Here is a 22,534-nt window from a genome sequence, read left to right as displayed (position 1 = left end):
CCTCGGCCTCTTACGTTGTTCCAATGAAGCTCAATGGAAGCTCAAGGAACAGCACCTCATCTTTCGATTAGGCACTTTACAACCTTCTGGACTCGACATTAATTTCAATTATTTCAGATCATTTTTTCCAGATAGCAGGTGCTGGTAATGGTTCTACTGTTGCCATTTACAGCTCCTCTAGACCCATCTTTTGTTTCTTAACCTGTCCCATTACCACCCTCCTTGCCTTGCACCATCATCCCTTTTGTCATTTAATCACTCCTGCCCTCCATCCTATCAGAGAGCTTCCCTTTAGTTCTTTCCTCCCCCCCACCTTTCCCTGGCTCTGTACTTGCTTAAAAACTGCTTAATCTTCAACTTCTTCCAGTTCTGACGAAAGGTCATCGACCTGAAACGTTAACTCTGTTTCTTTCTCCACAGATGCTGCCTGACTTGCTGAATATTTCCAGCATTTTCTGTTTTTATTATAGAGGGATTCTCATTCGGATATCCATGCAGTCATTTGAAATTATACCAAAAAATTGGCACTAACAAAACCCTTGCCACAAAGTTAAATCTAAAAAAGTGATGCAGCAAAAAGACAAATCACCAACATTATGCTGCAGGCTCAATTACTGAGAAACAAAAAATGTCAGTACACCATTAAATCTTCAACGCTATGACGACAGAACTGAGCAATTCTGAATGCCTGTTTTATATAGGCACAATTGAGCCGCAGCACAATCCTAGCATTAGAGTTGGGAAATGGTATTCATTTCAATTTCATTGTTATATTTAATGAAGCTCCTGCCTTCTTTTAGCAGTGCAATCACTATATGCATTAATGCTCTTTAAATATCCAACCCTGCATGAGCTGATTCAATTAGGCAGAGTGCATCAGTGCAATGCGATTGTTTCAAAAGTAAAGCTTTGTGGGATATTTAGCTCTATGAAAGAAACAAAATCAGCAGCTTTACTGCAAGGTCAGACCCTAAGTCAAGCGAAAAACAAAGCAGTATCACTAGTTGGTGAAGAAGAAAAAAACTTGTATTTATATAGTGCTTTTCAAGTCCTCAGGAGTTCCCAAAGCACTTCACAGCCAATTAATTATTTTGAAATGGAGTCAATGTTGTTATGTAGGCATATAAAATCTGTCCAGCTATAAGCAGCTGAGCACAAAGTAAGCATCATTATGTGAATTTCTACAGGGCCTGATAATCTACATCCCAGAGTACTAAAGGAAGTGGCCCTGGAAATAGTGGATGCATTGGTGATCATCTTCCAAAATTCTATGGACTCGAACAGTTCCTACAGATTGGAGGGTGGCAAATGTAACCCCACTATTTAAAAAAGGCGGGAGAGAAAGAACAGGGAATTACAGACCAGTTAGCCTCACATCAGTAGTGGGGAAAATGCTAGAGTCTATTATAAAAGATGTGATAACAGAACACTTGGAGGGCATTAACAGGATTGGACAAAGTTAGCATGGGTTTATGTAAGGGAAATCATGCTTAACAAATCTACTGGAGGTTTTTGAGGATGTAACTAGTAGAATAGATAGGGGAGAACCAGTGGATGTGGTGTATTTGGATTTTCAGTAGGCTTTTGATAAGGTCCCACACAAGAGGTTAGTGTGCAAAATTAAAGCACATGGGATTGGGGGGGGAATATCCTGGCATGGATTGAGAATTGGTTGACAGACAGGAAACAGAGAGTAGGAATAAACGGGTCTTTTTCCGGGTGGCAGGCAGTGACTAGTGGGGTACCGCAGGGATCAGTGCTTGGGCCCCAGTTATTCACAATATATATATATATATATATAAATGATTTGGATGAAGGAACTAAATGTAACATTTCCAAGTTTGCAGATGACACAAAGCTGGGGTGGAATGTGAGCTGTGAGGAGGATGCAAAGAGGCTCCAATGTGATTTGGACAAGTTGGATGAGTGGGCAAGAACATGGCAGATGCAGTATAACGTGGGTAAATGTGAGGTTATCCACTTTGGTTGTAAAAACAGAAAGGCAGATTATCTGAATGGCAATAGATTGGGAAAAGGGGAGATGCAACAAGACCTGGGTCTCCTTGTACACCAGTAGCTGAAAGCGAGCATTCAGGTGCAGCAAGCAGTTAGGAAGGCGAATGGTATGTTGGCCTTCATTGCAAGAGGATTTGAGTACAGGAGCAGGGATGTCTTACTGCAGTTGTGCAGGGCCTTGGTGAGACCACATCTGGAGTATAGTGTTTTTATGTTTCTACAGAAGTTTTGGATGTGGGGGAGGAAGGGGGAATAAACAGTCAACACAGACAATACTTTATCATGAATCTGAGCCCTCAAGCAGAATTCGGTGTTTCACATTTGATCCTTTGTCTCAGCTGAAGCACAACCAGCTTAAAACCCAACTTTCACGCCGACCCCAAAGCAATGAATTTTTTGTAGAGCAACTGAGCCACACCGGTCATGAGGGTCCCAGATTCTTTTCCTGTTTTGAAAGGCTTTATAAAGTCTAGTGTTGCTTTGTCTTACTGTTCTATGTATTTTTCAACCTCCAAATAAATTCACCAGTTTTAGCCTGTTCACATTGCTGACAGGCATGATATTTTTTGCCTTTTGATATAGATAGGACTATGTGGTGGGCATCCTATCTGATCTCCAACATACTGTATACTGTACTTAGGTAACCTAATCCTCGGCATGTTGGCTTAGACTTGGTTTACTTAAGGAAACCTCTTTGCTATGAATACAAGACAAAAGTTTTGAGTGAAAGACTGAACCGTAACGGACTGTACTGAGTTCGCTGATGTCAGCTGGAACGGCGGATAAGAGCGCTACAGTTAGTTTCAGCGGTTGCAAACTGGGGAGGGGAATATCAGCAGAGACTCATGCTCCTGATTGCTATCCAGTGACCCATAATGGCAGTGCAAATGGGTTGGTATCGGGTGAAGACAAGATTGGGCTAGGTTGCGACTCCCCCTCTCCACTCCTGGTCACCTGCTGACATTCACCGCCTCAGTTCGTATATAATCAATGGCCACTTCCCAAGATACTGGCGAGAAGCCGACACCCATGGAACACTGCCTCGGAAAGAGATTAACATCTTCAGGAGAGGAGGTGGTGAAGGGAGAAAATTAGTGGAAAAAGAGAGGAAAACTTTTTTTTTTAAAAAAAGGAAGCATCTCTTTTTGTCCTTGCTCCTGTCTTTATTCTGATCGTGTAAGGGAATACAATACCAAATTATGAGCACACGCTTGCTGTGATGGGAGTTGTCACAGCTGTTGATAATCACAGGCATTACAGTGTTCTCTATTTTAATCACCGACTGCAAAACTATAACACAAAAGCTAAATCACAATCTTTTCTACATAAGACAAGCAGAACTGCATAACACTTAACCCCTTACCAGCTAGCAGAGAAGGCCAGATTTACCTCGCTGACGTTGAAACACAACTCAAATAACCCAAAGGGATCTTTTTCATAACATTTCCTTGCTATTCTTTCAAGCAATTGACTGTTATTCCCATCGTGTCAATCACAGATAAGGCCATCTCTGATCACTTCCTTGTATCCCTCTCCACCCACATTCCCCTTCTGACCCCACCTCCTGTGCTCGCCCCTGGAAAAAACTCTCACCCAAGTCACTTACAAATTCCCAACTGATTAACCTTTTGCCCTACATTCACCATGACATTTCTGCTCAATCACACCCTCACTTCCACCTTTGACGACCTTGCCATTAAAACCATTATTCTCTCTCACCCTGGTCATTCTCCCTGGTGTGCGGCCCTCATCTCCACTCCCTTAAGTCCGAGGGACGCAGGCTTGAACGTTTGATGGCGGACAATTGGTTTAGCCATTCATCGCAGATTGGACTGGATCACATAATGCATTATTGGGTCCTGCTCTCCTCTGCCAAAACTGCTCACTATTCTAGGGTGATGCTGGAGTGCAAAGATAACCCCTGGCTTCTCTGCGCCACTATAAACCGTCGTCTTAAATCCCTCTCCCCTGCCTCCTCCACCCTCACCTCCAACAAGTGCGAGGAGCTCGTGGACCACTTTGTCACAAAGATTGAGACCATCCGTTCAGCTTCCCTCCCTTCCCTTAGTCCATCAAGCCAAACTTCTCCGTTTCCCCCCCTGCCTTAGACCTGAACTCACATCTTTCTCTAGTTTCTCTCCTATCTCCTCTCATGCCCGCTCCAAGCTCATCTTGACCATGAGACCCACCTCCTGCTCCCTCGACCCTATTCCCAACAAATGGCTGACCACCCAACTTCCCTTTCTGGCCCCCATGTTAGCTGAAATTTTTAACGGTTCCCCGTCCTCACATACTGTACCCCTCCTCTTCAAATCTGCCGTCTTCGCCCCCCCCCTCAAAAAACTTACCCTTGACCTCTATGTCCTTGCAAACTATCGGCCCATCTCCAACCTCCCTTTCTTCTCCAAAGTCCTTGAATGTGTTGTCGCCTCCCAAATCCATGCCCATCTTCCCGCAACTCCATGTTTGAATCCTTCCAATCAGGTTTCCGTCCCTGCTACAGTACTGAAACGGCCCTTATCAAAGTCACAAATGACATCCTATGTGACTGTGGTAAACTATACCTCTTCATCCTTCTCGACCGGTCTGCAGCCTTTGACAAGGTTGACCACACCATCCTCCTCCAACTCCTCTCCTCCATCATCCAGCTGGGTGGGACTGTGCTCAACTGGTTCCATTCTTATCTATCCAGTCGTAGCCAGAGAATCACTGGCAATGGCTTCTCTTCCCGTTCCTGCACAGTTACCTCTAGAGTCCTCCAAGGATCTATACTTGGCCCCCTCCTATTTCTTATCTACATGCTGCCCCTTGGTGACATCATCCAAAAACACCACCTCGCCACCACCTCTCTCGACCCCTCCACCATCTTTGATTTGTCACACTGCTTGTCCGATATCCAGTACCCGATGAGCAAAAATTTCCTCCAACTAAATATTGGGAAGAGGGAAGCCATTACCTTCCATCCCCGCTTCAAACTCCGTTCCCCAGCCACCGAGTCCATCCCTCTCTGAGGCTGAACCAGACCGTTCGCAACCGTGGCGTCCTATTTGACCCCGAGATGAGCTTCCGACCACATATCCGCTCCATCACCAAGACCGCCTACTTTCACCTCCGTAACATTGCCTGTCTCCGCCCCTGCTTCAGTTCATCTGCTGCTGAAACCCTCATCCATGCCTTTGTTACCACTAGACTTGACTATTCCAATGCTCTCCTAGATGGCCTCCCATCTTCCATCCTCCGTAAACTTGAACTCATCCAAAACTCCGCTGCCCGTATCCTAACTCACACCAAGTCCTGTTCACCCATTACCCTTGTGCTCGCTGACCTACAATGGCTCCCGGTCCAGGAACACCTCGATTTTAAAATTCTCATCCTTGTTTTCAAATCCCTCCATGGCCTCACCCATCCCTAGCTCTGTCACTTCCTCCAGCCCGACAGCCCTCTGAGGTCTCTGCACTCCTCCAATTCTTGCCTCTTGCACAACCCCGATTTAAATCGCTCCACTGGCGGCCGTGCCTTCAGCTGCCTAGGCCTTAGGCTCTGGAATTCCCTTCTTAAACCTCTCGGCCTCTCTCTCTTCCTTTGAGACACTCCTTAAAACCTACCTCTTTGACCAAACTGTCCTAATGTCTCCTTTTGTGGCTCGGTGTTACATTTAGTTTAAAAATCACTCCTGTGAATGGCCTTAAGATGTTTTAATACATTAAAGGAGCTATATAAATGCAGGTAGTTGTTGTTTTACTTCATCTATTGCATACATTTTCTAATTCCAACAGAAATATTCAGACAATGTTTGCTTAATTTATTATATAATTTAATATGCCAATGTACACTTAATGTAGCACCGTTAACATAGTCAAACATTCTCAGAAACTTCACGAGGGAGGGAGAGAAGTGACAATGAAGAGGAGTTAGGAGAAGAGTAGGTGACGCGTTTGCTGGGAGAGATAAGTTTTTGAAGGTGGGAGAGATGTAGCAAGGAAAGAGTTGAAGAGCATCCAAGGGAACAGAGTAACAACGGCTGAAAGCTCTGATCCAAATCATTGGGGGGGGGGAAGGCGGGTTGGTACAGTGGTGGGGGGAGGGAGAGGGGAGCAGAAAGTATCTTGGAGGTGGAAGAGCTGCAGCGTAGGGCTGTTGGAGGATGGCCATGGAAGGATTTGTAAAATAATAAAGTTGGTATAATTCTTTCCAGCTTGAGAGAAGGAAGAAATTCCACACAGTACTGTAATCTGTCAAGTACATTTGGAAATCACTATAAAAGCTTGTAAAATGATTTAGTTAACAAGCTGAGAAGCAAAAATGCACATGGACTGCTTGACAGCACCATACAACAGCCTGTGTTAGCAGTGGGAAGGGGAACTGAGATTCAAAGTAGCTTTGATTTGGTAGCAGCCTGTCACATTTGAATACGGCTCACTTGTTGATGCTGATGTTGGCAGCTCAGTAAACATCTCATATGCATAATGTGCAACCAATTTAAATATTTCACATTCACAGATCAATTATAAATGTTGCAGAAAGCATACTTTAAAGTCATCTCCCTATTAGCTTATTTCCCTTTCTAGCCAAATTAGCAATTTCTTCGTTGTGCTATTATTTGCAATTTGAAAAAAAACTGTGTGAATACACAATGCACAGATGCTAATAAAGACTCAATTCTCTGTAGGCTCTTTCAAATGTTCCTGATGACTGTAATTATAAATATCTGGATTGCACCTGCTCCAATTCCTACCTCTTTTTGCCTTGGTCACTGATTTGCCACCAGTTGGTACAGCAAAAGAGTAATTACACAGAATTTTACAGCACAGAAACTAGCCATTCGGCCCAAATGGTCAATGCTGGTGTTTATGCTCCACACAAGCCTCCTCCCACTTTACAACATCTCACCCCATCAACAAATCCTTCGATTCCGTTCTCCCTCATGTATTTATCTAGCTTTCCCTTAAATGCATCTTTGCTAACCACCTCAACCACTCCATGTGGTAACAAGTTCCACATTCTCTGAGTGAAGAAGTTTCTCCTGAATTCCTTATTGAATTTATCAGTGATTATCTTACGTTTATGGCCTCTAGTTTTGGACTCCCCCACAAGTAGAAACATCTTTACGTCTACATTGAGGTTTTTTTTTTAATACGTTCGGTGGCACAACAATAGGATGCAGGTATAAGCATATGGAAGAAAGGCAGGCGTCTCATGACTTTTACCTTGGCAGTTCTAGTTACATACAAAGACTTTTCTGGGTAAATGCGCTGCCTGATGTGGCACTGAATCATGCAGACCCTGAAGATCCCAGATTCAGCCCTGATTTATGCTGAGTTAGCTGATCTGATTGGGGGTGACAATTGGGGTACCATAAATAGCCTCAGCATCCATACAGCAAAACAATCCTGCTATTGATCTCTATGGATTAACCCTTGCTGGTAAGTGCGCATAAAGTCATCAGGCTCAGTCTTGGTTGTGTTGACCATCATGCTCAAACAGCCTGTAAAAACTCATCGCCTAGGCTAACACAAGAATTGCAATGCTTCAGGCCACTTTGCTGTGCTTTTTTTTTGTGGTTGAAGACTGTGTTATGCTGCTGAAAATAAATGAGTGATATCATTCAGAATAAAGCTACAGAACGTTATTAGCTGGTGACTTGAATTGGGGTTGTATTCTCTGGAGTTTCGAAGGTTAAGGGGTGATCTGATCGAAGTTTATAAGATATTAAGGGGAACGGATAGGGTGGATAGAGAGAAACTATTTCCATTGGTTGGGGATTCTAGGGGTAGGGGGCACAGTCTAAAAATTAGAGACAGATCTTTCAGGAGCGAGATTAGAAAACATTTCTACACACAAAGGGTGGTTGAAGTTTGGAACTCTCTTCCGCAAACGGCAATTGATACTAGCTCAATTGCTAAATTTAAATCTGAGATAGATAGCTTTTTGGCAATCAAAGGTATTATGGGATATGGGCCAAAAGCGGGTATATGGAGTTAGATCACAGATCAGCCATGATCTTATCAAATGGCGGAGCAGGCACGAGGGGCTGAATGGCCTACTCCTGTTCCTATGACTGCATTGCCCAGGACTCAAAAATGTTTAAACATTTGAAAACTGCACATATGATGAAAATGGGATGCAATCTGAAAATACATTTAAACTGTGCCCTTAGAAACCACACTGCAGTACTATTTTACTGATAATAAACAGTTAAAAATGCCACATACTCAGCAAAATCTCTCAGCAATTGTAATTTTAAAAGAAAATTGCTTTGATCTCTGTGCAATATATAATAATCAAGGAGAAGATTGAAGGTGCAAATTCTTTGCCCATTTCTTTGTAATACACTTCACGTAAAATTTAACAATCCTAATTGAATACAGTCAGTGGGTTTTGTGCTGTCATGTCTCTTGGCAGCTGACAATTCTGATTTCTGTAACTTTAGTGAGTTGACTGAAAAGTGATATAATTTAGATAGAAAGCACTAACACACTATTCATCAGTATTCTGTGCTGCTCTCAGGATTCCTATCCCTCCAAAAATGGATTAAATGAACATTCATGAAAAGTTAAAGAAAAAGCCAATTTTCATTTAAGGTCTTGTTAAGGTGACTAAACAGGAACTCATTCAGTATTCTGCACTTACAGTCAAGTCAAAAAGTGAATATTTTGCTCCATTATCAGTTCTGAAGCTAGCAAACTTACTGAATGGAAAGATTTTGAAACATCACTTTAGTAATAACAGAAGTAAATAGCAACAGGAGTTTCTGTCAGTGACCTGGCTCTACCGGCATTGTCAGCATATCGCAGTGGAGTAGGAGGGAGCAACCTGGGACCAGAGAAGGCAAAACAGGTACGTGACTTGTACCATGTATACCCCTAGGCAGGTGGTGTATTGCAAGAGCGATGGCTACCTTAAGCATGATGGAGTGCATGAGGCTCAGTCTCACCAGGGATGCTGTAACTGAGGTGTGCAGAAAGGCCTGCAAGAAGAGTTGGCCATCTGCTATGCACAAGATAGTGAAGGTCACCAATGGCCTCAACTTCAAAGTTGCAGGATCATTCCAGATACCAACAGGCGACATCTCGAGTGTAACTTTCACTCTACTGGCCTCTTTCAACTAACTATATACCTTGTGTTAACAGAATGGCTGGTGTTAAAAATGATTGTGTGACTCTTACAGCATCATAATCTAACCTAAATCATAAACTAATAAAACAATGTATTGTCAATGAACCTGGCTGTATTATGTTGCCTACAAAACAAGTGATTACATTTCAGAAGTAACTCATAGTCCATAAAGTACTTCAGGACATTCTGAGCAAAGGCAGATATAAATGCAAATTCTTCCTTTATTTCAAAATGTTTGTGTGCAACTATAGCGTGGTTTTTCCTACATTAACAATTTGAAGACTTGTTTTCTTTCATTGTTCCTTCCATAACATGAGATATTAAGTATGCTGATATGGCTGGAACCCGCAGTAAGTATTTTCATTAATTTAATTCGCAGGAGCAGTGGTGAGCGTTGCAACGTCACTCTCTGCGATTTCTGGCCCACTGTTTCACTGTGACAGCAGGAATCACTGCTGAGAATGCCCCCTCAATTCAGTTCATACTTCATGCAGAAACCTTAGTAAATTACTGGTGCAATCCTTCAGAGAACATACTAAAAGCAGCGTCTTTCATTTGTTCTAGTGGATAATGAAGATCATATAGCACTGATTAATAAACTGTCCTAAACAATACTCTCCTAGGACACAAAATGGCATCTCAGTGGATAACAAACATAAATCAACTCCTTGCACCTCTATTTCAAATGAAGTGCAGCACCACTACTACATTTTACTGATAAGCACATTTACTGAATGACAAGTATAAGGCTCTAGGTATGCATGGCTTCATAACAGAGCTTTAACAGAAGATCTTTCAGAAGTTGTGTGACCATTGAAGATGCATTTAACCAAATTTCAGACATATTTAGATTATTTTCCTTGTTCAGTGAAGCTTTGCTTTTGGTCTTAACCAAAAAAGGGTAAGGAATCTTCTCAAAATGAAGTACTAGCCTATCTTCCAGTGAAATGTACACCATAAAGATGCTTGCTAAAAAATATTCTTAGCAACAAGAAAGAATCAGCCATCTTAGATTATTCATAAGTACCAGGTGGGCTTTTTGAATGGCCAGTCTGTTATGGTATTCGGAGAAAACTGTTATACTGACATAACGTAAACACAGCTTGCATTATGTCACCAGCTTCATTGATTCAACAGTGGCACTACTTAGTCTATCCCTACAAAACTTTGGATTTGGCGAATGTTTCTTTCAATGGACTAGGTGTTTACATGCTGCTACCCTTGCTTTGATCATGTTGAATGATGGTATCACCCCTTCATTTGGCCAGGATAGGGGAACAAGGCAAGAATGTCATTTGTGCTTGCTAGTGTTTTTGTACTCAAACTTTATCTTGAAGATTGAATGGCATTCTCAGACTTTGTGAAAAAGAGCCCTGGAATTAATATACAAATACTGAGAAAGAAACTAACTGTAATTATTAGGTTAAACTATTGACCTTTTACTTTTAGGGCCTAGGTTCAAAAACAACCAGAATGATGGGATCAATGCCATCTTTCTTTCTGACACCTGCAAGGGTCTTAAAATGGTTGTGAGACAGCATACAACACATTCTCGGATTACACTTCGGTACAGTATTGAGGGCACGTTACATTAGCAGAGGTGTCATTCTTTGGATGAAATTTTAAACTGAGGTCCCACCTTCCTGTTCAGGTGAATGCTGAAGGTCCCTTGGATTTATATGAAGAGCAGGGAGCTCATCTGGCGCCCTGGCCAACATTCTTCCCTTAACCATCATCACCAAAAATAGGCTAATTGGTCAGATATCGCCTTGGTATTTATGATTCCATCATCATAAATGGCTGCTGCATTCACCTTTATAGCAACAAAGACTGCATTTCAAAGTCGTGCATTTCTAGAGCACTTTGGGATGCCTTGAGAAATACAGCAAGATATTATATAAATGCAAGTCCTTGTTTTAAAAGTTTCGTATTTTTAAATTTATTTTAAAAATTAGCATTTATAGTTTACTGTTAATATAGTAATATAGTAGTAAAGCTACTTCTGGCATTTGACTGATATCACTGTAATATTAGTGTTGATTTACATGTCAAAGTACAAGCTGAAAACATACAAAACTGTCCAGCCCAGCAAAACAGTACAATTTAAGGGTTAATTTTTTTCAGCTTAAATTTATTTAACACATTTATAATAAATGCTGTACAGCCAGAACAATTTAATACAATTAATTTTTAAAATATACCATATGAGGCATTTACCTCAGGCAGCTCCTTTTACAAGAAGCAATTTTAAAATTGTTGTAATTTCGGTCAGAAGGACATGGTTCTAAAAGAATAATCTGTTGAGCCAATTGGTCTCACTCAGTCCACCTGGGAACACTTGCATTTTATCTATATTCTCCAGTGATCGTTGGTTACACCCTCCCCCACCAAAGAAAGCACAGTCCAAAACTGCCTTCCTTTCTCTTATACCTATCTCCATCTTTGCATTCAGCAATCTGCTGAATTCTTATGGGTAAAACTGTCCTGGATTCTGTTTGACATGCTAACTTAATCTGCATGCAACAAGCTCTTTCACATCACATCACCCTTCAATTGTTTTCCTCTAATGTGCACGATCTGAACTCCTGAAGTCTATTTTAGGAGTCCAGAGATAATCACTGTAGCCCTCTCTGTTGGGTAAACATGCATTTTGAGCTAAAGTGACCAGAATGTAATGCAACATTGAGAGTCATTTCATTAATCAGTTATTGAATTAGTACAATTTGCTTCAGCTGCTCCTCACACATCCCTAATGTTCTGTTTACCTTGCTGATCATAGTCTCATATTGTATGCATTTTCAAGAGCTGGTTAAGTACTGAACCTTTTTCCTCTTCCAATATATAACCATCACTCCTTCCTGTTATGGCTTCTATACATATATGTGAAAGGTAAAAACATTTGCATCTCTTCACATGGTCACTTTCAGCCCAAATGTCCATCTTGCTAAATCACTTTGCATAGAGCCCACTTTTTCCCACATAGCTCATTCTTATTTAATGATGCTGTTTCAGTCCCCTTCTCTAGGTCACAAACAGATTGGCAAACAGATCCCTGAGGAACTCCATTACACAAACTCTGTCCCTTTATCATATCCTCTATCATCGTCTTGTCAAGACAAATAACAAGCCTACCAACATAAATATTACCCAGTTACCCTTCTATGTCGAAAGCCCTTACATTTGTTTAATTCTGTTACCTCATCAAACGTCTTAATATTCCAGGCATGCAATACTCACAATTCATCAACTTCGTCACCTTCTCAAAGTCATCTTTGTACAACCTGGTATGAATTAACCCCATCACCATAAATGTTGCTTTTTGTTCTTACTGAAATTAGTGATGCGGTAAATAGGTAATTAACTTAAACCCTGTGACAGTGACTTTCTGAAATTAAAACGATCAATGTTAGGGAAATATACTCATTGTGCAAGAGATTTTACTGAATTCTGACAGAGTTCCAGTCTTAATTTTCTGTTAAATGGTAACTGATCTGCCCTAAGTTTCAAGCATTTTATACTTTTAATACCCAAGCAAATTTTGCCCATTAAGAAAGTCAGCCACAGGGAATTTTGGATTCATTTTTATCCAATATCTGACTGAAGGAGTTGATTTAGTTGCCTCAGTGATAATTACATCACTACAACTATCCATGGATGGTTCAACAATCGATAAAAAAAACTTCAGGGTCGGTATTGTTTTGACAAGAAATGGAAATGTGTATGAGTGAAATATTATTTCAGTAATCCTAAGCCAATCAAAATATTCACTTTTATTTAGGGGACAAAATGACTGCTTTTATAACAAAGCATTCGCTAAATATAAGAACTGTCAAGGGCCACAGAGGGACGTGAATGGAAGTGGAGCACAAAAGAACTATCAGTGTATATATGCCTCTGGAAGCTGCATCTGTAGCTCAATGTGTTCAGGTACTCCACATCACTGTAAATGTTTTATTGCAACTTAGTTCAATAACATTTCCCCAGGGAAAGTTGTTGTAAAATAAATGATTTTGAAAGTCACTGAAGTCAATGCAACAAACAGATTGGTGCATTGTTTGGATGAACTTAGCACAAATGTTGGCATGCCTCCTGGTACATAACAGAGCATTCTTCCAAGGCAAGACAGAAGTTATTTCAGCAGATAATGCCAAAAGTTGTCAGTACCATATCTGATTAGATGCTGCGCTTTGCCTCCAATGTTCTCTGGTTGAATACTTCTCTGAAAATGTGTAAATTTATCTTGAGTCAATGGTAAGTCTGACGACAGCAATTAACAGTTAATGAATAGATCTTTAAATATGTATTCTGTTAATAACATTGCAATACTTATAAAATCTTCTTTTAAAAATAGCCTGAAGAGAGATCATATGGCATTATCTATATTCTGGACTGAACGTAAGGAACACTTGAGAAAGATCAAAATTCAGAATTTGATCCTTATGGGATAATACATAACAATGAAAGGTTCCAACATGTGTTTTGGGATGGTGAGTTTCCCACTGAGCATTGCAGTTGTGGGGAGGCACTGAGCCGATGTCAGTCAGGCAGTCTCTCAAGAAGGAAGGAAACAAAATTATACAGACACAGTCACCTCAAGCTCCTCTCACCCCACAGCAACAAACTGTGCATAGCATAAAGAGGTGCAGAAACATGTTTTCAGCCTGACCTCTTACTATATGATAGAATGATTAATGGAAGAAACTTTAGCTTGCTAAATTATCTGTACATATGATTCACAAAATAAACTCTGCATTTTCATAACAGCAAATGAATACTTTGTGAATCACGGCAAAATTGCAGATTTATGCTCAGTGCACAGGAACCCCTGAACTGCGCATTCCAGCACGTAGAACCTGAATGAAAATCATGTCCCTTATGTTCAGTCCAATATATACTGAATGCTATAGAGTCTCATTCAGGCTATTTTTACAAGTACATTTTATAAGTATTGTTATGTTATTAGTAGAATACATGCAGCAATGCCTATTGCACTACAACTTGAAGCAGACTAACAGCCAATACTGAGATTTTCTGTTCCATTAGTTGGAAAGACATTAAAGAACAGTTTCATTAACTTTAATCTGCATTTAAGTCACAAGTATTCACTGTAAAAATAATTTTAACCAGTAATGTCTCTTATGTCCTCAGCTCAATCAGTTCATATTTGGATTTGTGCTATTTTCCATCTTTAGGCTGATTAAAAATTTAAAGCAATTAATTTTTTTGCCCAGTTAGTGTGGTCTCAAGACTTATCTCTCTCTTTACATTACTTCTTCACTGTAACAAAAGATTGCTCATTAAAACAAAATATGTTCTTGGGAAGGGTAAGCGATTTCTCATGGTATAGCACAAGCAGGAAAAGGAACATTACACAGATTCTGCACTTTTGCTCTCCTTTCATTATTCAAATTGTTGATAGATGCATTCAAGTGTTCTCACAGGGAGGATGCACCATCACAGTAGAAGATTTTCCAAAAATGGAAGTTACATCAATGAATGAAATGGAATTGCAAATAATTGTTAAGCACCTTCTGCTTTTCAAGTGCTCAAGCACAGGTTACGTTTTCCCCCATTCCAAGCAATAAATTGAAAAAGAAATGGAAAGGTTGTGATGTTCAAAGATCTCAAGGAAAATGAAACAAGTTAAAAAAATTAACTCAGTTTTTAAGAAAAAACATCGACATACTTTCATAAATTTCATGAACATTTTTCAGGAAAGATATTGTGCCAAGAATTCTCATCAGAGCAAAAGACATACACATGATTGCAATGCTCTCTTCACTATACATAACTTATTGTGTGGATCAATATTGGAAGACAGGGCTATTTATCAAAATGGATGCACAGTAAGACTGAATACTAATCAATATATAGCTAATCTGCATGAAAAATTATTAAAGATTCAAAAAATGAGGAATTTAATAAAGAGATAAAATTTGACATTACAAAAAAACAAGACAAATTCAAAAACACAAAGAAGCTATATAGACAGAAGAAAAAAATGTCTGCAACAGAAACCATAATGTTCAGCCACTACTGAATGCAAAATGTACAGCATTAGAGCAGCCAAATGGCCAACTTTCAGCTGATTAGGTTTGTTCTGCCATTAACAGGGGATACCTTTTTTAATAAACCACGCTTGTGCAAAGCTCACTCTTAATTTCCATTTCTTTTATTGCCTTCTAATCCAAAATTAATGACCCTGCAGCTATTGTAAATCTACAGGTGTCATAAATGGATGTCAGCTGTGGCTCAGTGGAAGCACTTTCGCCTCTGAGTCCCACTCCAGAGACCTGAGCACAAAATCTAGGCTGATAATCCAGTGCGGCACTGAGGGTGTATTGCAGTCGGAAGTGCCGTCTTTCGGATGAGACGTTAAATAGAGGCCCCATTTGCCCTCTTTGGTTGACGTAAACGATCCCATGATATTATCTCGAAGAGAAGCAGGGGTGTTTTCCCCAGTGTCCTGGCCAATATATATCCCTCAAACATCACTAAAACAGATTATCTTCACATTGCTGTTTGTGGGACCTTGCTGTGTGCAAATTGGCTGCCGTGTTTCCTACATTACAACAGCGACTACACTTCACAAGTACTTAATTGGCTGTCAAGCACTTTGGGATATCCTGAAAGGTGCTACATTAATACATGAACTATAGTAAGCACTATTTATTCATCATTCAATAACCAATATGACCTTTAACTTTAGTTTATTAGTTCCATTGAGAAGACTTGTTTCAGTTTTAGTCAGATTGATTGTTTAAACTTATATATTTCTGGTGCTCAAGCTATGGATGCCAGGACTGTGAATGGAACATTTGAACTCTTCCAGTACAAAGAGTCAGCAAGAGGATTGCCCAGGTCTGATAAACAGAAATCCTTTCACTACTCTATCCTCCACTGCACCAGTGTGAATTTTTCAATTTTCCACATCAGCTATCATGTGGCGTCCCCAAATGAGATTACCAACTTAGTGTGAATTAATATGGGCAGATTTATGCTGAGAATATACACTGAGCATGAACTGTGGCCTTATAAGCAAGTGCTATTTGTAGATTAAAACTGTTTACAAGTTGCAAACCAATGTGCAGTGGGTGTTTACCCATGCCCCTTCTATTGAGGAAAAACCTCCACACAAAACAGACTTCCCTTTCTTAGAACTGAGGTCATGGATTCTTGATCATAACCTCAGTGTCAATCTTGTGTACTTATTGCTTTATTGATGTCATATGCCCAACATCCAGATTCATCAAATACCTCTGAAAACAAGGTGATCACAACTATATGTAAAATATATCATTTTGCACTTTGAAATGAAACTGAGTGCTACATGCAACCTTCATAGAGCAGTAACAGTACTCCCAGTTCCCACTAGTACCTTGTTTCCCAGCAACAGCATCCAGAGGCACTATCAACCAACCATTAAAATGACAAAGTAGAGGAAACAGGCCCTCTTGTCCTCATTTCTGTTGCTCTTGTCTCTTTCCCATCTCCCCCATGTAATGAGCTGAGCAAACTTCTCTTCACTAGGCCCTTTCTCAGAGAGCATTTTTTCAAAAACACAATACTAGCTCCACAGACACTAACTCTGTGACTGCCTTTTCACTGAAACAGCTGAAGTTATATGTCACCAGACTTCCATTGCCAAATACTTTGCAAAGAAATTGAAAAATTGACAACTAATATTACAAAAGTCAAGAAATAGATTTTAAGTTTACTAAAGCAGAGAAATATTTGGAGAGCACTGAAAGAAAAGAAATAACTTGCATTTATAGAGTTCCTTTCACATCCTAAGGACTTCACAATTCTGAAGTGCAGTCACTGCTGTTATATAGGTTTACAAGGCAGCCATTTTATGCACATAATGAGATAAATGACCAGTTAATGTGTTTTAGTGGTGTTGCTCGAGAGAAATCTGCTGCTCTTCTTTGACTAGTCCACCTGAACAGGCAGACCGGGTCGCAGTTTAACTTCTCATCTGAAAGACGGTATTTCCAACAATGCATAACTCCCTCACCACTTCACTGAAGTGTTAGCTAACATTATTGTGCTCAAATCCCTGGGCTCAAACCCATGATCTTCTGACTCTGAGATGAGAGTGCTTATTCAAATCCAAAAACAACTGTCAGGAGTGAATTACTGGAAACTTTCCTCGTGAAACATTTTCCATATCCAATGAACTAAAATGCAGTGTGATAACATTTTTCTTTTTGTACAGAGGTCTTTCATTCTGGTTCCACTGATATTCTTTGGGAAAGTACCAATATCATGTAGAGGATACACTTGTGGATTTCAAAGCAGTCTAACACACTGTGACTGCTTCTGGATTAGTTTGCCAGCCATCTGAATGCTAGAACCGAGTTACTGCTTGTGACCTCTGCCACCCACCCAGGATATTATAAGGGTGATTTAAAAAAAATCTCTGCCAGTGTCATCCCTCTGGGTAGCACACAAAGCACCACAGGAACTAAGGCTCAGGCTCTTTCAGATAGTGAGCTGCTAAGGATTTTAACCACTTCTATGTAACATAACATTGTGCACTCTCTTTTGACTTTGCATGGTATTTATCCTCTCCTCTGCCGAATTGCTTCTAGAATATCATGTTTGTAGTTCAAAGATTTTTATATACTTAAACACTGTGCTGAAACTGTTCCAGTCTTATTGCAACTGCTGGTTAGAGGTATAATAGGTTGTGAAATCTAAAGCAATCGGTCAGGAAACTATGGGTCATTCCAGATGTATATTTTCTATTGTTCCTCTTTTACAAACTAACAGGCAAACTCTCCTGCAGAAATGCCCACTGCTCTTGCTTGTTAAGTGTTCCTCACTCTCATCCCAAACCTGCAGTTTTTTGCTCAAGCTACCAGCACAAGTAATCTGTGTACACACACAGTATGAACATGCACATATACACAAAATGTAAATGAGCAATGCTTTCTCTTAAACAAAATGAAAAATCTGCTGATAAGATGCAGTGTAAACATCTTTGGTTCTATTCAGGGTTATGAAGAGAGTCAGGGGCAACGGGATTACAAATCAATGGATACCCACCCCCAGACAGAGTGAAACTCCTTGGGGAGAAAATCAAATTGGAGAGGTGGGCAATAAATCTAAGAAAAAATTCAGGCAGTTATGTCAGGGCTGGTTGTAATCAGATAGCTGCTGTTATATACCAGTCGTATTCTCATCTAAAGGTTCCATTTTTTGTATGCTTCCTGGCCAATGGGTGAAATTGTGCAATATAACCCAAACCAATGAGGTTCTTACTATAATATATTCAAAAATGTACAGGTATATAGCTTTGAAAAAGGCATGTTATTGAAGTACACGACTAGACAGAAATAGAGGAAGAGGTTTCATTTTTAACATGAGCTCCCAAACGCAGTGCGTATAGTATAATCTCATTTCAATTTGCAGTTACGAGTGTGAACAATGGTGAAAGCTACTCCTGTTGTATTCAGAATTATCCTGGCTTACTGCATTTTGCAGAATTTCACTGCAAACTTCAAAAACTCTAATTGCGAGTTTCTGCAAAACTCTATGCTGAAAACCAAAGTTTACGGAACGCATTAATCCTAATTATACTACCTTCATCAAAAAGGTGCTGTGCCTTGGCTCCTGATAAAACACATGTTTTGCTCTCTTATGGAATATGTTGACCACAGCAAACTATGTAAAGACACAAAATGCTGGACTCCAAGCGACTGTGTTCACGAGTATGCTGAAACATACTATCAGCATCACGCTTAGAAACTGGTAGCAGAAAGGACAGAGGGTCAAATGGTACAGATTTCTAGCTGATAGCTTCAGTTCTTATTACGTGAAGATGAATTGCCCCAATCAGCTCCAGAATGCCACAATATGTGTATACACACAACTTCCGTAAATGCAAGCTCTTTCTGCCGAAAATTAACAATTATACAATCACCATAGCAGAGCGAAGGGAAATTACCAAAGAATTCTAAATATAGTACAAGGCATGCATGAATTCTACAGTTTTGTATTCCTTATGGAATTCTGTGAGAAGTCTGCACAAATTGATTGCAGTAACTATTCTTCTTTGTTCTTACAACCAAGTAGATGAGAAAGAACAAAGAGGTGAAATAGATGGCTAACCACTGCATTATTTAGACTCTCCTACGCACATTAATATTTGGTTGTGATGACTAATTTACTTGCTCAGTTTAGCAACCAGTTTGACAAGAGACAAACATTCTGATATGTAAAAGGTCGACCATTTATCCATTTTAAATTCATTGCTTATTAAAATGATGGGTTGAGCCAGAAATCACTGAAGACCTAATCTGGCAAACTGGAAATGGACAGCGCAGACTGCAGGGGGTTTAAGGAACAAATCAGAAAAAGTCTTGGGAGTGAAAACACAGTGTATCAGTTGTGCTGACTGGGAAAGAAATTCCGACTGGGAGTAATCAGCTGGGGTATTGCTGTGTGGTTCCTAGTGGCCAGTGAGAACTAACATTGGTGTTTACTTGTAGGCACACAAGTGAATGATGCGGCAGGATCCATAAAGGGAACTGGAACTAAAAGGAAGAAGGAATAGAGTGTGAATAGAGAAATTGCACACCCTCAAAAAAAATTCTGGAAAATAATTACCAGGATTTTTATTGAAAATATATACAGCAAACAAATGGCCATCAAAAGTAGCCATTGATTTCACTCATATTTTGTTAGTTGGACAAATTTCAAAATCACACAATTTATTAAATGAGAATCAATGTCTGAAATCATACTTTGAGGCAAATGTTTCCTTAATAAATACAGGTTAAATAATATTTGAAGAAATTATATTTAAATACAGTGCATAAAATTGAAATGGGATGGGGCAAAGTACATATACTTAAGAGAATAACTAAATATTGAAAAGGACACGTTTTGTTGGGCATAAACAGATGGTTGTTAGAAGATGCAAAGAGGTAAAGGCTATATGTTCAATCATTCTTGTTTCACTTAGTTATCATTGCACAGCAGTATTTGAATGAAGAATTGACTGCTAAAACATCCTACGAATCAATCATTTTGTCAGTAAAAAATCTGAATGGTACAGGAAAGAAACAAAAATGTACGATCTGTGGAGCAGAATGGGAGGGGTTGAAAAGGATGGAAAGATATCAGCTTCCAGACACGATCTTCAAGGAATGAAGGTCAGAAATCAATTTTGAACAACAAGCTGTTCTAAAGAGAAAAGCTTTGTCCCTGCCCTACTTAAAATTTCTCTGCACCTCAGCAGCTATTTAAAGCTGATCTACAATTTAGAATTGGTCAGCCATGACACAGCTTGAAAATGTACTTGAATTTCATTCCAATGTAGTACTGTGGATCGAATACATAATTCAGGCAAAGGTTTAACCCAGGAAGAACTCCTGAGTAAACACACAATACAAGAGCAGTGCCTATTACCCTGAAAAACCCACTCAACCACCCTGTCCAATTTACACAAAGCAACTAAAATTCAACTTAGATCAGCTGGGACTCAATTAACTTGTTTCACTTGAATTCACATAAATTGGCATTAATTTATTCAGATTGGAACTGCATAGGTCAGCAATGTTCCAAATAGGTTGCAGAGGATTATTGATATAATTAATTTATATCTGCATCTTCTGATTCCCCAAATTCATTCTAGAGTCAACTTGGTATGAATTTTGTGAACCCTTTGCTCTAATCAAATTAAATATTGTATTGATGCACAAACAGGCCGCACCCCAAATTTAAACCTGCTAACCGGAAAAATAATTCACACACACACACACGAGCCATACCACTGACTTTTGCTTTAAAACAATGAGGACTAAACAAGAGCACAGTATACTCCCTTTTCACATGACTTTCTGCTGAAAACATGAATGGAATTTGAACATGCTACTACCCTTTAGCTACAATTTCAACCAAGAAAAATAATAGTCACAATATGTTAAAAAATGCTCGGAGAAGAGTAACAGTTTGTGCCTCCTGAGCTCAGACAACGATATTTTATAAGTATTGAAGATAGCAAACCATATGCAATGGGACATTCAAACCTTTTAATCTGTCAAGAAAAAGCACAAACTTCTCTGGCCGAAACTACTAGAAACATTAACTTCTTCATTAGCTCACCTGTCATGGGTAACTGATCAAATGTACTGAGGGTCACTGTCATGGTTTTATTGTAGTATCCTCCATGCCACCATACCTCGCCCTAACTGACTGACTGAAAGCAATTTTTTGCTTAGCAACACAGAATGTCAATAAGATACCAGGACTGGAAACTATACCATTTTGCACTCAACTAGACAGCCAGTCTAAGAACTAATCAAACTCATCACAACTTAAGCTGGCAGATTGGGGCGAGACAGCCCTGGAATTCAAACACACAATCTCTGGGTCATGAAGCTAGTGTACTCCCTGCAATATTAAATCTTCTAAATACACTTTGCAAAACATAGTTCTCATACTTCTTCACTTTTGTTGTGCTCCTTATGGTTTGGGGTAAATGTTGAGACAGGGAAAAAGAGAGGAAGGAGAGGGACAGTACAACAACTTGCTATAGTACGTCTGGAAGTAAGACGTAGACAGGGAATGTTTAGCATCATAATAGCAGTAAAATAGACCAAACCCAGTTGAAGAAACCATTTATTATTTACTCTACTTTTATTATATGTGAAGCGTTGAGCTGCTTTGATGTGAAAAGGCACTATATAAATGCTATTTTCACAGTTCTTCAAAAATTAGCATTTTATGCACTTTAGTTAATCCACAAAGCAGCACAAAAATGGAACATGAAAATATCAGGATGCAACATCAAATACCCTCAAAATAGAGCCTATTTTCCAATAGAGCACTGTAAATCGGGATTAGTGCATATAATACATTAAATGTTTAATGGCTTTCTTTCCCAATGATATTCCTGGTAACATCACTCAGGATTACACTGGTTAAAGATCTATCTGTCTGATTCACATCCCTCTCTGATAGTGACTGAATTATTTGTGTGACATACATTCTGGTCCCATCTGTCTGGTAATCATCTGCAATATGGAAATGATTGACTGTGCCTCTCAATGCGTATATGAACACTTCAACAAATGTTGACAACACATTTTCTTGCATCGATTAAACCGCAAAGGCACGATGCGGGAATGTGATGCATATACTTTGTTTTGTCTTACAACAGTGGCTAGGTTATTCAAGAAACTGCTAAAAGCAGTTTTACTTCATTTATCAAAAGCTCTGTTTACACTGCAGATTATGTACATTAATTTGCTACAATTTTCCAAGTGTCACCTAGGCTCAGTACATTGCACTCTTGCTCTGGCTCAGAAGGTTGTGGGTTTGAACTCATTATCTAAGCTGACTCTTGACTGGAATACTGACACTATTCAAAAGAGAAACAAAGCATTCACCC

General features: G+C 39.6%; 1 protein-coding gene across 9 annotated transcripts in view; it reads right to left on the bottom strand.

Annotated features, from left to right (window-relative positions):
* Nucleotides 1-22,534, bottom strand: part of LOC137344410 (ankyrin repeat and SAM domain-containing protein 1A-like) — a 345,223-nt gene that overhangs the window by 100,214 nt on the left and 222,475 nt on the right. The window lies entirely within an intron of this gene.

Source organism: Heptranchias perlo, chromosome 27, assembly GCF_035084215.1.
Source record: "Heptranchias perlo isolate sHepPer1 chromosome 27, sHepPer1.hap1, whole genome shotgun sequence".
Lineage (NCBI taxonomy): Eukaryota > Metazoa > Chordata > Chondrichthyes > Hexanchiformes > Hexanchidae > Heptranchias > Heptranchias perlo.
Note: the sequence above shows the minus strand (reverse complement) of the source record. Positions and strands in the feature narration are given on the sequence as shown.